The sequence below is a fragment of the Vulpes lagopus genome, chromosome 10 (genome assembly GCF_018345385.1).
Source record: "Vulpes lagopus strain Blue_001 chromosome 10, ASM1834538v1, whole genome shotgun sequence".
In the NCBI taxonomy this organism is placed as follows: domain Eukaryota; kingdom Metazoa; phylum Chordata; class Mammalia; order Carnivora; family Canidae; genus Vulpes; species Vulpes lagopus.
Window position 1 is genome coordinate 39,671,353 of NC_054833.1, and position 15,398 is coordinate 39,686,750.

A 15,398-nucleotide genomic window follows, 5' to 3' on the forward strand; every position below is an offset into this window, starting at 1 on the left:
ACTCCTTTGTCAGCTGTCTCCTTGCCAAATGCTCTTATGCCTCATGGGCTTTTCCAAAACATAACTCCAAACTCCCAACTCCCAAACTGTTCTCCTCTATCTTCCCTCATCTTAGAAAATGGCACCATAATCCAACTAGATGCTTGAGCCAAAACTCAGTGAACCTTAATTCCTCTTTTTCCCTCCTGTTCCACATCCAAACATAAGTCCTATGAATCCTATCTCAAAAACATATCCAATATAAAAGTAATTCAGTGGAGGAAGAATAGTCTTTTCAACAAATTATCCTGAAACAATTGGATATCCATTTGCAAAACAAAACAAAAAACACTAAAAAAGACAAACAGAAAAAAAATCCTTAACCCATACCCCTCACCATTAAAAATAAATAAATAAATAAGCTCAAAATGGATCCTGGCCCAAAATGTAAAATCTAAAATTGTAAAATTTCTAGAAGAAAACATACGAGAAAATATTTATGACTTTGAATCAGGCAGTGAGTACTCAGATACAATATCAAAGCACAATCTATACAAGAAAAAACTGACAAATTAGACTTATCAAATTAAGAACTTCTGCTCTTCAATGGCACTGTCAAAAGAATGAAAAGATACGAAAGAGTTGAAAGCAAGGTCTCAAAGAGATATGCTTACAACCAATTTTATAGCATCATTCACAATAATCAAAAAGTGTAAGCAAGGAGCGTCTGGGTGGCTCAGTCAAGTTAAGCATCCAAATCTTGGTTTTGGCTCAGGTCATGATCTCAGGGTCTTGAGATGGAGCCTCATGTCAGGATTCCACACTCAGCGGGAACTCTCCCTGAGATTCTTTCCCTCTCCCTCTCCCCCTGCTCTGCCCCCTTCTCTCTTGTGCCTGCATGCACTCTCTTTCTCTCTCAAATAAATAAGTAAAACTCTTTAAAAAATGTAAGCAAAATATATGTCCATTGACATATGAATGGATAAAAAAAAAATGTGGCATATACATACACTGGAATATCATTCAGCCTTAAAAAGGAAGAAAATCTGTCCCATGTGATAACACAGATGAACCTTGAGGACTCTATCTTAAGTGAAATAAGCTAGTCACAAAAGGATAAATACTGTAGGATTCCACTTAATGAGCAGCCAAATTCAGAGAGGCAGAAAGAATGGTCGTTGCCAGGGCCTGGGGGAGCTGGGAATGGAGAGCTGTTGCTTAATGGGTGTAAGATTTCAGTTCTGAAAGATAAAAAGAGCTCTAGAGACTGGTTACACAATAATGTACATGTACTTAGTGCTATGGTACTGTACACTTAAAAATGGCTATGATACTAAATTTGTGTTATGTGTATTTTACTGTAATTAAAAAAAATAGAAACTACAAAATCTGGACCATCAAGATAAGATTCTCATAGAGGCTGTCTTCTGAAACCATTCTCTGAATGCCAACGGAGGAGTGGTCTGTGATAAAAGAATTATGTTTGCTTTAGTCTTTGTTCTATTTTCATGAATATCCTTGGATTTGTGATTTAAGAGAGAGCAAGCCAGAGTGAGTGAGCATGAAAGGACAAGCCAGAGAGGGGACAGAATATGTGCAAATCACATATCTGATAAAGAACTTACATCCAAAATATATAAAGAACTCTCAAAACTCAATAATAAGAAAACTAACAAACAATGCAAAAATGTACAAAAAACTTAAACAGATACTTCACCCAAGGAGATAGAGGAAAGGCAAAAAAGGCAGATGAAAAGATACTGATACCATTAGTCCTTGGGGACATGAAAATTAAAACCACAATGAGATATCACTATGTATCTATTAGAATGGAGGACAGAATTTTAATTTTTTTTAAAAAAGGACAATACCAAGTGTTGACGAGCACTCAAGGCCACTAGAGCTCTCATACCTTACTAGTGGGGATGCAAAATCATACCCCAGAAAAACAGGGCTAACAAAGTGAAACATACATTGACCTGATGACCCAGCAATTCCACTCTTTGGTGACATGACCCTGGTGACATGAAAACTTAGTTCACATAAAAACCTGTACTCGATGGCTTACAGCAGCTTTACTTGAAATTGCCAAACATGGAAAACAGCCCAAACGTCCTTCAAGTGGTGAATGAATAAATTGGTATTTTCAAAGATTGGAATACTACCCAGCAATAAGGAGTGAGCTCCACATTTCTGTGGCAGCATGGCTGGCTCTCAGATGGGCTGCGCTAAGTGAAAGGGACGCATGGTACTAAGGTTCCAAAAGCCACATACTATAGGATTCCATTTACGTGACTTTTCTTTAGAAAAGAGAAACCCAGAGGGACAGAACCAGATCAGCAGTTGGCAGGGGTGGGCGGTGGGGGAGAGGCTGACAATGGGCATAGGGAATTTGTGGGGTGACGGGAACGTCCCGTATCTTGTGTGGCGGTGGTCACACAGTGTGCGCACTCATCAAAATTCACAGAGCTTCGCACCACACGGTGAGTTTTAACGTATGCAAAGTGTACCTCAATAACACAAGGAGAGCACACATATCTGGATCCTGCCCAAGGGACATCTATCTGCCACTGCCGGGGCTGCCCTGTGTGCAAGCCACCATCAGCTCGCAGCCAGCCTGCTACGTCGCTTTTTAATTTTTCCTCCCCTAAAACGTATTCTTAAAGAGTAGTCAGAACTACTTTTTTAAAATATAAATCAGATTATGTCACTCCCTGCTTAAAACTCCGCTGTCTTCTCATCTCATTTGAGAGTAAAATCCGAATTCCTGCCCAGCCTGCAAGGCCATGCCTGGAGCTCTGGCCTCGCCACACACCCTCCCCTTCATGTGCCATGAGCCAGCCACTCAGGCCACTTTCTATCTCTCCAGGACACCAAGCATGCCCCACGTGGGGGATTTTGCTCCAGCCTCATTCCCTTCACCGGGAAGGCTCTGCCCTGACCTCTGTGTGGAGGGCTCCTTCTGACCTTCTAGGTCCAAGCATTAAACTGTCACCTCCTCAGAAAGGTGCCCCATCAGGTCCCCCTAAAAAGCCCCGCACCTCACCCTGCACCCCCACACTTCATCCATCCCAGGCTTTTCATTTCATCATGACACATATCACATCCTGATCATCCTCACTCACCCCTGGTCATCCATACTCCACTGGAGTGCCATCATGCCAGCCTTAGCCTCTTTGGAATCCTCCATGCCAGGGTAGGGCCCGGCACACGGTAGGTACATCACAAATGCTGCTTGGGCCTACTGTTATCCTCAGGAAGGAGTCTGCCTCCGAGCCTTCCCGGCACTCACCTCGGGGTGGGAGGTAACCCAGACACAGGGCAGGCACAGCACTGCCCGAGGGATGTCCCGCCCTCACCCCCACTCTGGGTGGAACAGTAACCTGGAGCTTGCAATGACCATTGAGTGGCAGAGCCAAGGCTCAAATCCAGCCACTGGGGAGCTGCAACCGTCCCCACCTTTCATTCTGAGTACCTGTGGAGATGTGCAAAGTTGAGCAATGCAAGAAAGGAATACATGGGAGGCCGCCTAGGGACCTGCTGGCACATTGGGCCCAGCCCCATGTCCTGCTGCGCAGCTCCCAAATGGTTCTCAGGTTCCAGAGGCTACTTATACCAGGTTAGTAGTAAAAGCCAAGCATGTATCTGACACTGCATCAGGCACCTCTTTTACAGGAGGAAGGGAAGGTGGCTGACGTCAGCTCACTGGGTACCTGGTACGTCCCAGAAGTCCTGGCTATGTTGCCTCATGAACACCCAAGACAACCCTGTGAGGCTGGCAATAGCATCCTCACTTCTATGTGACCTCAGAGAGGTCATACCCACTGTATGAGGCAGAGCCTTCTGGAGTCCACATCTAGAGCTGTCCATCACATGCCTACGGGCAGCTCTAAACTCCCGCCTCTCTCTGGCTTCCTGGGCGTCTTTAATCCAGCGCACTGCCAGCCGGAGAGTGGAGGCGTGGACCAGGGAGCCCCAAAGGAATGTGGGCTGTGCCCACCTCTGTCCCTCCGTGTTCTCATTTCTAGGCTCCTATGGGTGTAGACTCACAGACAAGACCAGCTTTGACCGAATGTCCCTGCCCTGGGGAAGGCAACCACTGCTCTTCTACTTCCCTGCTCCCGGCCTCATTTCTCTCCTTCTCCCCGTCTGCCCCCTCTCTCCCTTTGTCTGCCTGTCTCTGATTCTTTGTCTCTCGCACGCGCATGCACACACATGCACTCACTCGCACACCGCAACTCCTTCTCCAAGCCACTTCCTTCAGCTGCTCAGCTCACTCTGCCAAAAGGGCAGGATCCTGACAGATCAAGGCTCTGGAAAACCCGCTGCAGGGGATCAAGGGGATCAAAAGGATGCCGGGGCTGCGGCTGTGGTCCCCAGGGCCAGAGCCATGGAGTCTGTGCAGCACGCACAGGGGCTCGTGGCTGCCTGGACCCTGCTCCGCATCGCGTTCCCCATTAAGCCCTCGGCACTGCTACCTACCCTGTGTGGGCTGCGCTGCACACCTGGCCGCCGGAGGGGAGGGGCGCCGTCCAGCAGCTGCTCCGGGGCAGCCCAGCTGCAGCCCAGCGGTGAGGCTGGGGAGGGCTGCAGAGAGGAGAGCAGGGACTGGCATAATTTCACGTCTGGCCTTTGCTAGCCGACAGGCGAAATGACTAGATCCCCTAGCTATCTTAATTAGTTGCATTTTACAATCCCCCGGTCTGGCAGGAAATGTCCCATTAAATCTTAATGGTCTGCCTTCCAAGAAACTCCAGGCCCTCTGTCCCCTTGGAGGACGCCTAGCCCTGGAAGAGCAGAGTGGGATGCTGGGGGGGGAGGGGCGGGCAGAGGAGAAGATGCACACCCAGGACACGGGGTCAGGAACGAGCTCCCATCCAGCTTTCACTGGGAGACCGTCTTCAGAACCTGAAGGAAGAAGGTCCTTCTAAACCAGGAGATCTCCAACATCCCATTCAGTGCTTTCCACAGGACCTCACCCCCTCCCGCTCTCCTCTGAGGCCACAGCCCACTTACCACCACCCCCACCTCCATCCCAGGCTTTTGCTTAAGGTCTCCAGGCTCCAATTCCACAAGATCCAGAATCCGGGACAGAACTGTACCCTGCCCCACTGCTCCATGTGTGCAGCTGAGGCTGGGGTAGGAATGTCTCTTCGAAAGAGATACCACGTGACCTTCAGGATGATTCATACATTAACTACCTGGATAAACAGTTTCTCCTATATCCTCATTATCACCTCTCTTGCTGAAGCTACAGTGCAATATTTCTCTTTTATATCCAGAGTGGAAGAGGCTGCTGGTGACTCCTGGGGAGAGGGGGGAAATAACAAGGAAGGAGAGGGAGCAGAGTCTGCCCAGCTCCCATCCCAACCTGGGCATGCCCAGAGGGAGCTAAGGTAAGATCTCAGGCAGGAAGCTGAAGGTCACCTGGAACCAAACAACCACCAACCTTGTCCCTGGCCCAGCACAGGCTGGTGGTCACAGAGGGGCTTAGGGAACACGGGCTCACGAGGACCCACCCAGCTCCAAGAGCTCCTTGCATGACCTTGGCCTTGTCACTGCCAAGTGACACTTGGCACTGCCTTCCAGAAGCACTGCCTCTTGCCCCTGGCCAACGTGGCTATCCATGATCATCAGAGCTATAAGCAAAGTTCCTCTTCACTGACCTTGAATTAAACCCTACACGTTCTTGGCTGGACCCTTTCCTTCCTCTTCTCTCCCATCCTACATTACCTTTGGCCTCCACCCGCTCAGGTCATGAGAAAGCCAACCAAAGGTGTGTGATCCCTCCCTGCTTCCTCCACCATGTCTGGCCAGTCCAAACTCTCACCAAGAGCATCTGCCTCTCCATACTCCCATCCATCCCCTGGGAAGGGGGGCAGACAGGGAGGCCCCAGTCCTCCTGAAGTCCAGCTTTGGCCAGCAGACAAGACAAATCTCTTACCAACTTCCATTATTGCAACCCATTTGAAAGTTATATTGTGGATTCTTAAGATGTCAACAATGAGGAATCCTATTGTCCCACTAATTAATTCAGCAATCTCCCTGAAATAATAGGAGTTGTAATTGTAATTCCAAACTCACCCCTCGACCACTGGAATCAACTAATTAAACAACAATTAGCCAGCACCAGGCTTTCATGGGGAAGATGGACTATTCCTTTTTATAGCTACAATTAGGCAACACATTCAATAATCAGAATGAAATACAAATTTGCTGAGGAGCCCAGGAAATTATGGCCATTCATACTCTGTTTTCCTATGGTCGCCTCCTCAAAAATACAAGGGGCTGCGTCTTCCAGCAGCAGCAAAATGCCATGTGGACCATGTTTGAGCCACTCTGCTTAGGTTCCCCTTCAAGAGCTTTCTGCTATTCAGTTCATAAGCACAAGGTGAGGGTGGAGGGTGCTGGATGCCTACCTGGAGTCGCATCCCCGGTGGTGCCAAGTAGGAGGTCAGAAAGGCTGGTGGTGTCTGGGGGCAAAATGGCAGAGAACTGGCCAAGAGCAGGAGTTGAATATACAATTCTGCCTGGGGTGGTGTGTGAGGCACACGCCCCAAATACATTCACACTCTCACAAGCACACCCCATTCAGAAAACCCTCTATTTCCTGCAAAAATGTTCCAGTGGGATATTCCAAAGAAAGCCTGGAAGATGGTGGGAAGACGCAGGCTTCAGAGGGAAGTGATGCAGATGAGTTCCATGAGGAGCCACTGAATAAGGTGTGAAAATTGCATCAGGTCAAAGGCAGTGTCTGGGCAGTGACAGAGGAGAAGACGCTGGAGACAGTACATGGAAAGTACCCTTGGGCTGAGCAGAAAACGCAGACGCCTCAGATCTCACAAAAAGTACTCATGTCCTCAAAAGGAACGAGCAAAGGATCCCAAAATTAATGTGCATAACTGAATCATCTCGGCTGGTCTACGTGAGGGGTGGTGGCTATCGCGGGGTCCTCCAAGGCTGAGAAAGCTGCTGAGAATGGTGCTCATTCACCCCTTCCTAGAACTCACAGAAGGCAAGGTGGGGGTAATTCCCCAAAAGCACAGGAGAGCTTGACGAGAAATTCAAGTTAAGGGATGTCTTTGTAGAAGATGTTGGAAACGCCTTGATAGGAGGGACCCCTTTCCTGGCACTCGGTTTGGACCTAGGCGCACAGTAGGTGCTCAACAGACATGGGTTAAACAGAGGTACCTGGTTCTGGACCACCCTTCTATTCAGCAGGCACTATGGATGACACAGAAGAAGAGCCATCCTCCCCTCAGACCAGTGGAGTGCTTCAAGGGAGAGGAAGTGATGCTCTCACGATCTGCTCGTTCATTCGTTCAAGGACATTTAAGCGGCATCTCCGCCATACCAACTGTATGCCAGGTGCCAGGGGTTCAATATGTGCAAGACAGGCCCAGTCCCTGCCCAGACGGAACTTACGGCCCATCCTAGGGAAGCGGGACAAGCGAATAGCCAGGAGGAGTGAGAAATGCAGTGACAGGGAGGTAGAGGGTATTAGAGCCTTTACAAAGGAAGAGAAGTGGAAAATGCACAGGAGTGAGCCAGGTGACTCCGTTTCCTCCCTCATTCTTAGAGTAATAAAAATACCTGCCTCGGGGCGCCTGGGGGGCTCAGTGGTTGAGCATCTGCCTTTGGCTTAGGTCGTGATCCCGCGGTCCTGGGATTGAGTCCTGCATCAGGCTCCCTGCATGGACCCTGCTTCTCCCTCTGCCTATGTCTCTACCTCACTCTGGGTCTCTCTCACAAATAAATAAAAGCTTAAAAAAAAACAAAAAAGAATACCTGCCTCTTAGGGCTATTCTAAGAATTAAATGAGGGGGGCGGGAATTAAATGAGGGAACCTGTGTAAGGCATTCTTTCAGGCTCTGTGTTTGCTCATGATCATCACCGCCCCCCCACCCCACCCCATCATTCCCTCCCTGGGAGAAGACCTTGAACCATAGCGGTCCATCCTGTCCAGCGGCTCCAGCTTAGATACCTGCTTAGTGGGCTGCTCCCATCCATTCAGGCACAACCACTCAGTGTGGCCCTGCTCTATTCACCAGCACTTACGGAGCCCCTGCCGCATGCCTGGCGCATGTGAGGGCATGTTTGAACTAGGGAAGACATTCATGACTTGTTCTCAGGAAGCTCACAGTAAGGCTGCATAGAAGATACGTAACAGAGAACTAAATCTCGCATCGGATAGTCTGTCCTAGGGGCCCTGGGGTTGGTCCCAGAGGTAAGAGGATGTGTCACAGGAGATGTTCTCAGGGCTGTGACACCCCCAACCCCTGAGCCAGTGGAGGGGAGTCAGCAGGAGTCCCAAGGCCTTACCATCAGCTGCGCTTCAGCCACCTTCCATCCAGGCCTCTAGGAACCGAAGAGCCAGAGCTCAAGCACAGGTGGAGCTATCAGTCCAGGCCGCCCACACACACAGAAGGGGCTGGGAGCAGGGCCTGAACCCCAAATCCTGGACCCCAGTGGCTCCCTGACTCCTGATTCACACTCATGCACACATACTGTCTGTGGCGGCCAAGCCCACGGTCCGCTGAGTCCAGGTCCAGGCCGAGCTGCTCCCCTGCCCACTCCTGGCCTGCCCTCTTACACACCTGCACTCAACGGTTCTGATTCCCAAGTGTTCCAGTGCCAAGGATCCATCCTCATGTCTACCTTCTCCTCCCACCCAGAGAGATGAGAATTGAGCTGCCATCAAAGAACCCACAAGCTTGAGCTCAAGATTGCTGAGCGGAGGCCCAGGGTCCTCGGAGGCTGTGGGGTAGCCTGGGTGAGCAGTGGGGCTCTGACTAGTTCATTGCCTCCCTGTTTTCTTTTTTTAAGATTTATTTATTCATGAGACATACACACACAGAGGCAGAGAGAGAGAGAGAGAGAGAGAGAGAGGCAGAGACACAGGCAGAGGGAGAAGCAGGCTCCATGCAGGGAGACCAATGTGGGACTCGATCCCAAGACTCCAGGATCAGGCCCTGGGCGGAAGGCAGGCGCTAAACCGCTGAGCCACCCAGGGATCCCGACCTCCCTGTTTTCGGCTCAACTTCTCCACAGCAGCAGATTGCCAAGGCCCTTTTTATCATGCCCCAGCTCTTGGAAACCATAAAGAGTCTGATTGAGCATCCTCAGAAACACGTTCAAGGGGAAATTCTCACACACATGAGTACTGATTTATCCCCTGATGACAATGGCAGGATTAGCTTTATTGATCGAGCATCACCATCAACAACAAACATTTATGGGGCTCTCACTCTGAGCAAGCTGCCTGTCCTGCAGTCCAAGCCGTACCGGGAGGACCCCATACCGTGTGAGCAAAACCAGCTGGGCTCAGGGCCTTGGGGTGACTACAATCTGCAAGAGGTCACACTGCCTCAAACACACTTCAACTACCTCAAACATGAGGTGAGATGCCATGATTTCATCACACCAGAACCTAGACCTTTATTCAATCCAGAATATAGCATGGAGTGAAGGAATGAATGAATGAGTAAACAGCACAGAATCACATCCAATGGTTTTGGGCCTAAGTATCTAATTTATGGATTACTGAGGCCTCTTGTTTTCCTGTCTTCTTGCAGAATGTCTAATGGGCTTCCTTGGGTCATTTCATAGCTAATTTCTATCTCTCAATCAGAAGCAGAGGGAGGGAGCAGAGGAAACGTAAAGGGGGAAAGTCACAAATCAATCATTGTTGTTCCTTTTGGCAGTTTGGAGAAAGGTTTTGTGGGAAGATGAAAATTAATGGCTAAAGCAGAGCTTGGGAATTATCTGTGGATTTTACTTATGCATGACTTCTGGCATGCCTGGCCATCTTGCTTCCACTCTGCCTGGAAAACTTCCCAGGGAAGGCAATGCTGTAGGAGGGGATGAGGGAGGGCAGGGAGCCTGCAGCCTCCTTCAGCAGGCCAGGCAAGTCCTTCTAGAGACAGCCTGGGAGGAGGACCAGCTCTCCCGCCCCAACTGCTGTCACAACACGCTCTTACCTACTGAGTTACAAGGGACTGGATGGAGAGAAGAGCCTGACATTCTCCCCGATGCACTACGCTTTCCCTTGCTTGATTCAGATCTGAATTTTTCCAGGCAAAGGTGACCAGGCATGTTGTAGAGGGGATCCCCTTCTCTGACCTCCTGCTAGTTCAAAGGAGCATGAGCAAGGAGGGCTGTGTGGCAGACAAAGGGAGGAGGCAGTGATGGCCTCCATCCTTATAAACCACATTCTCTGACACCAAGCAGACCCCGCTACCCAGAAAAGGATAAAACACCAGGCCGTCCCACAGACCCTGGGGCTTCCCATGGGGAGACCATGCCCTGGACAGGGTCCAGGCACGGGTGTAGGGCGCTGGAGAGGCACACATCAACAATGGGGCTGGCCAGGGAGGAATGGGAGAAGTGGGGAGGGATGTTAGGTGAGGCCAGGTGGTTGACGAGTGGCAAAGACCAGGGAGCATGGGTCCTGGCTATGGTAGAAGGTGGTCAGATCACAGCGCAGACCGAAGAAGAGCACTAGACTTGAGCCCACGGATCTGGGTTCAAGTCACAGTGCTGCTCCTTCCTAGTGTGACATGTGTGAGGGCCCTGCCTTCCTAAAAATCAAAGTCCTTTAGCAGGATGAAAAGATAGGAAAAAAAGGCCAAGGGGGCTACAGAAAGCAGGAGATCCTACACAGGCAATAGGAGATGGCAGTGCCCCAAATGCAAAAGGCGGCAGCCCAGAGCATGTTAGCACCACACCATGGACTGTCCTCACCAGTCCTCTGGACGCTGCACACATCTTCCGAACCTGAGAAAACTCCTGGTAAATGTGCTCCATCAAAACAATGGAGCAAGTCAAAAAAGGAGAGGACGCAAGGTCCTAGAAAGGAGGAATGTATATTACAAAAAGGAGAAGGGAATTCCTGGGACCAGAGCAGAGGGAAGTCCTAGGGTGATAGCCGCACCACAGGCCTAGGAGCAAAGCCAACCAGACATTACAGCGGTGTCCAGAAGCAAAGTCTCCGAGACACGTGTCAGAACTGACCGATTGTCTGATGAGACTGACCTTCAGGAAGATTATTCTCAGAGGCTATTGGTAAGTACAAATAAAATTAAAGCCAAAAAAATTAAGCAGAACAAGGCGGTTATTAACTTCAGGAAAAGAAAAAAATAAAAAGAAACATAACCATAATATAATAGTCAGCTGTGAATAATAGTCAAATAGGCACAATGTAAATCCTGACTATTGATTTAACTAGAATTTAAATACTTTATATAGAGGGTGAGAATCAGAGGGGATGGCAGTGTAAGAGAACTAAATCCTCATTAGCATAAATAGAAAGTCAATTGATAATATAATTAATGCATTTAGCTAAACTATACATACATATTATTTAGAACTCTAGAGATATGTAAATGTCAGAAGAAACAGATAAAATGTGGAAAGCCATTGCTTCCAAGAGGGGAGCCTGAGGGGTTAGGGAAGGGTAGGGCAGAGAAATACCATTTATTGTTAGAGCCTTTTGATTTATAAACCATGAGCAATTGTTACAACGAGTTATTTTTCTTATTGGTAAAATACACAAAATAAAATGTACCATCTTGATCATTTTCAAGGGTGCAGTTAAGTGTTAAGTAAATTCACGTTGTGTACAATAGGTTTTAAAAGCCTCAAGCGCCGACCTTCTCTGTTGGCAGGGGAAGGAGGCTTCCCAGTGAGGCAGGCAGCGGGCTCTTCTTCCCCTGACCCCTGTCCCTTAAGATTCACCTTGTCCCAGTCATTATCGCTGACACCAAGAAGGTAGGGTGGGTAAGAAACAGCCACCACCCGTTCCAAGGAGTGCTTTGCTACAGACACAGGCCTTCGCCTTAATCCCAAAAGCACCTCTGATGAGACTGGAATGATTAATTAAGACTTTTCTAACAGTCTGGAAATATGAAAGGGAAAGGAACAAGAGGGACACTCATCCACCCAATCTGGCCTTTGTGCATCCACTTAGATCCTCTCCGAGGTTCCCTGTTCACCATTCCTAGCCACGGCCCGCTGCACGGAGACAGCACCATTCCCTGTGCCCAGCTTCCTCCAAGTCTGTAGTCACAAGCGCAGGGCCCAGAGTTTCTCCCCTGCCGCCCTGAGGTCCTCCCGACCACTCCCGTTTCCTAGGTAAGGACCTTCGTCTTGTCTCAGTGACTGACACTGCGTGGCACTACCCCTTAGGGAAGCCCACAGCTCCTGCTCCAAATCAGAATTCAACATAAGAATCCCCAAGGGGGGACACCGACACATGGAAACGGCTGGGGGCGCAGGGCAGGGAGGGGGGGGAAGGGAGCCTCTTATTCTGGACAAAGTAGTAAACTTTCCAAAGCCTCAGTCTTCTCATCTGTAAAATGGGGATGACCGTATCTGTTTCAATCTCAGGGTGCTTATCAAGATTGCACCAGATGACGGCAAAAGGCAGCAGTGTAAACCACAAAGTCTCTTACAAATGTGAATTATTACTGTTAATGATACGTTTTGAAAATCGGCAGACTACAAAGAGATCTTTGAGTGGCAGGAGACCAGTGCACTGAAGTTTAAAAGCCTCCACCACGGGTAGTCCTGTCCCAGGTTAACCATTGGGTACTGTCTGGTTGGTGTATTATCCAACCTGCAGCAGTGCCAGCTGCCCTGCCTGGAGCTACAGACGCCCCGGGCACAGTCCTTGATGCCTCAGGCAAATGGCTCCAAACACCTGTGCCACTTCCCCTCCATAAAATAAAATTGCTCACTAATGCTCTCCGGCTCCTTTCATACGAATGGCAACAGCCGTTGTTCTTATTGGATTGTAGATGAATCACTTGGAAAATATTTTTGGGCACATTATAGAGGCAATAACATAAAAGTACCTGGGAAATGGTTCTGTTTTGTTTTCCACTTTGCAAACCCAAACTGGAACCTGGGGTTGTGTTACATATTTTTTTTGTCTCCTCTCTCTCTCTCTCTCTTTTTCAACAGAAGTGCTTTGCTCATTTCCTCTCCGAGCTGGGAAAAGGGACACGTTAATCACTCCTGAGTGGGAAGTGAAACCCCTGAGAGGGTCTAGCTCAGTCTTTGGCAGGAAGAATTTCAGCGAGGGGAGAGGTCGGATTTAAGTGCCAGCCTTCAGATTTAGGAAGAGTGACAGGAAAGACGGTGGTATACATCTCTGTCTCCACTGAGGACAGAACAGAAAATGGCAGGAGTAAGAAGTCAGGCTCTATCCACAGACTTAACTTGCGATCATCTTAAATAGACCCTATTCTAATGAAGCGTGGATTTATGGGACATCTGAGGCCTTACTCGGTAGTAGGAAGGAATGTGCAGTCCGGTCTCCTCTCTCAGTCATCTCCTGGCTGGGTGACCCTGGACAGGTGGCTTAACATCTCTGGAACCCAGTCACTTCCTCTGAAAAGATGAGTAAATAACATCTTAGGTAGATCAGAAGATCTTGAAATCCCCTAGAGTTTGAGAGCTACAATTCCTCATGCAAAGGCCTCTACAAATGAAGAATATTTCTTTCCTCCTTTTCATTTGTCACTGCAATCGGAGACCCAGGGTAACAGGCAAAGCACAGGCTCTGGAGTCTAAAGGACCAAAGTGCAAGACCAAGCTTGCCATTCACTAAACCCTGGGCGTAGGACTTGACCTGTCTGGGCCACCAAGCTGACAGTCACTGGCACCCCACAGCTACAGCTCGGGAGCGCCCGTCACCCCTGTTCTGGAGTGAGTACCAAACTCATCCCCCAGGCCAGAGCAGCCACAGGCTCAGCTCCTCGCCTCCAATTTCCTGTCGTCACTTTTTACTTCCTCTAGGAAAAGATGGCTTTGTCCATTCCCTACCAACTAATATGCTATTAGTTAAGTTTTCTCTTGTGGCCTGATATTACCTCTGAATTCTAAGTGGAAACATTGAGATGTAAGGAAGAGCCGGGGGCCCGGAGTAATTAATGAGACTAAGCCCCGAGCCAGGCCCTGTATTTCTGCTCGGGTCTCATTAACCAGCCAAGGCTGCCCGGGGTTGGAGGGCCTCTTCCCCCCTACCTGTCCCTCCCCACTCGCTGGCTGGTCTCTGTTGTACCTCCTACAATATTGGATCTGTTAAATGCTTTATATTCCGTTTGCCAACGCAGGGATGATTCAGAACAAGATTGGGTTATTACAAATTCAGGAGGCACTACACACACGGCTGTCATGTTTCAGTTACCCTTTCTCTCAGTTTAATAAAATTTGCCACACTCATACAAAGCCATCTTTTATCGTTTTCCCTCCAGTTGTAACAACTTGTCCGGCTCCCTCCTGCTAATTAAAGGAGGAGGGGATGCAGCAGCTCATTGGAAAGCGAGTTTCCGGAGAGGCTGTCCACATCTTCGCAGCCACTTAGCTCGGGTTCTCCCGGTCCTTCAACCGCCCGCTCCTCCAAGAGCCGAGCCCTAATGAGGTCGGCGGCTGGTGGTGACGAGGCAGGCTCGGCCACCTCCACCTCCACCTCGGAGCCGGCCCCTCCGCCCGCCAGCGGGAGAGCAGCGCAGCGCTCCCCGGAGCTCCCCAGGGGCGCATGACGCGGGCTCCGCAGTCTGTCCGTCCTCCCACGCCCGCCCCAGCATCACCGCCTCGGCCGGGGGCAGGTGCCAGCTCCCCGGGGAGGGGTCCCCAGCAGATCAGATCGGGCAGGCCTGGAGGGAGCCCCCCGCCCCGCCCCCGCGCCCCGCCCCCGCACGGAGCCCATCACCGGAAAGGGGGAGGAGGCGGGAGAGAAGGAACTGGGGGGCGGAGAGAAAGGGGCGCTGTAAACAAAGAGCTGCCCTTGTGCGAGGTCCTGAGATGGGCCCCGAGCAGCCGGCTTCCGGGAGGCCCACGCTCCGCGGGTCGGCGCCCCCGGGGGGCCTCCGGGGCCGCCACCTCCGCGCCGCGCCGCGCCGCGCCGCACCTGTCCGCGGCCGCTGCGGAGCAAGGAGGCGCGGGCACGACCACTGGGGGGCGCAGGCGGCGCCCCCGGCTGCGGCTGCAGGGAGCCCCGGGCCCGGGGACCAGGGCACCGCCAGGGCGGCGCAGGGAGCCGCCCCTCCCCGTGCCTCCCCACCCCCACCCGAGCCACCCGTCTCCTCTCCCGCTCCTAAGGCCCTTCCCAACGTGCGCCCCTGGGACCCCGCTCCGGGCGCGACGCCGGGGGGTCGGAGCCCGCAGGGCGGAGGGCAAGGCCGGGGGGGGGGCGCCCCTCGGCGCCCCGGGCCCTGGTTAGCATGCGGCGGCCGTCGCCCCTCCGTCGCCCCTCCGTCGCCCCTCCGCCGCCCGCGCCCCGCTCCCGGCGCCCGCGCCCCGCGCCCCGCTCCCGGCCGCTCGCCGCGCGCGCACACTAATAAGTTTACAAATGGAAGCCGGTGGCGCCGGTTGCAATAAAAGGCAGAAGCTCCGCTCGGGCGCCTCAATGAGAG

General features: G+C 51.0%; 1 protein-coding gene across 3 annotated transcripts in view; it reads right to left on the reverse strand.

The window, feature by feature from the left end:
* The window catches only part of GRIK4 (glutamate ionotropic receptor kainate type subunit 4), a 424,573-nt gene that overhangs the window by 361,985 nt on the left and 47,190 nt on the right, over positions 1–15,398 (reverse strand). For 2 of the 3 annotated variants that reach the window (XM_041769772.1, XM_041769768.1), the window contains exon 2: positions 13,267–13,371. The gene's annotated coding sequence lies outside the window, so the exon portion shown is untranslated. Of the gene's footprint in view, positions 1–13,266; positions 13,372–15,332; positions 15,374–15,398 lie in introns of those variants that run through there. The other variant, XM_041769770.1, reaches the window with a different exon arrangement.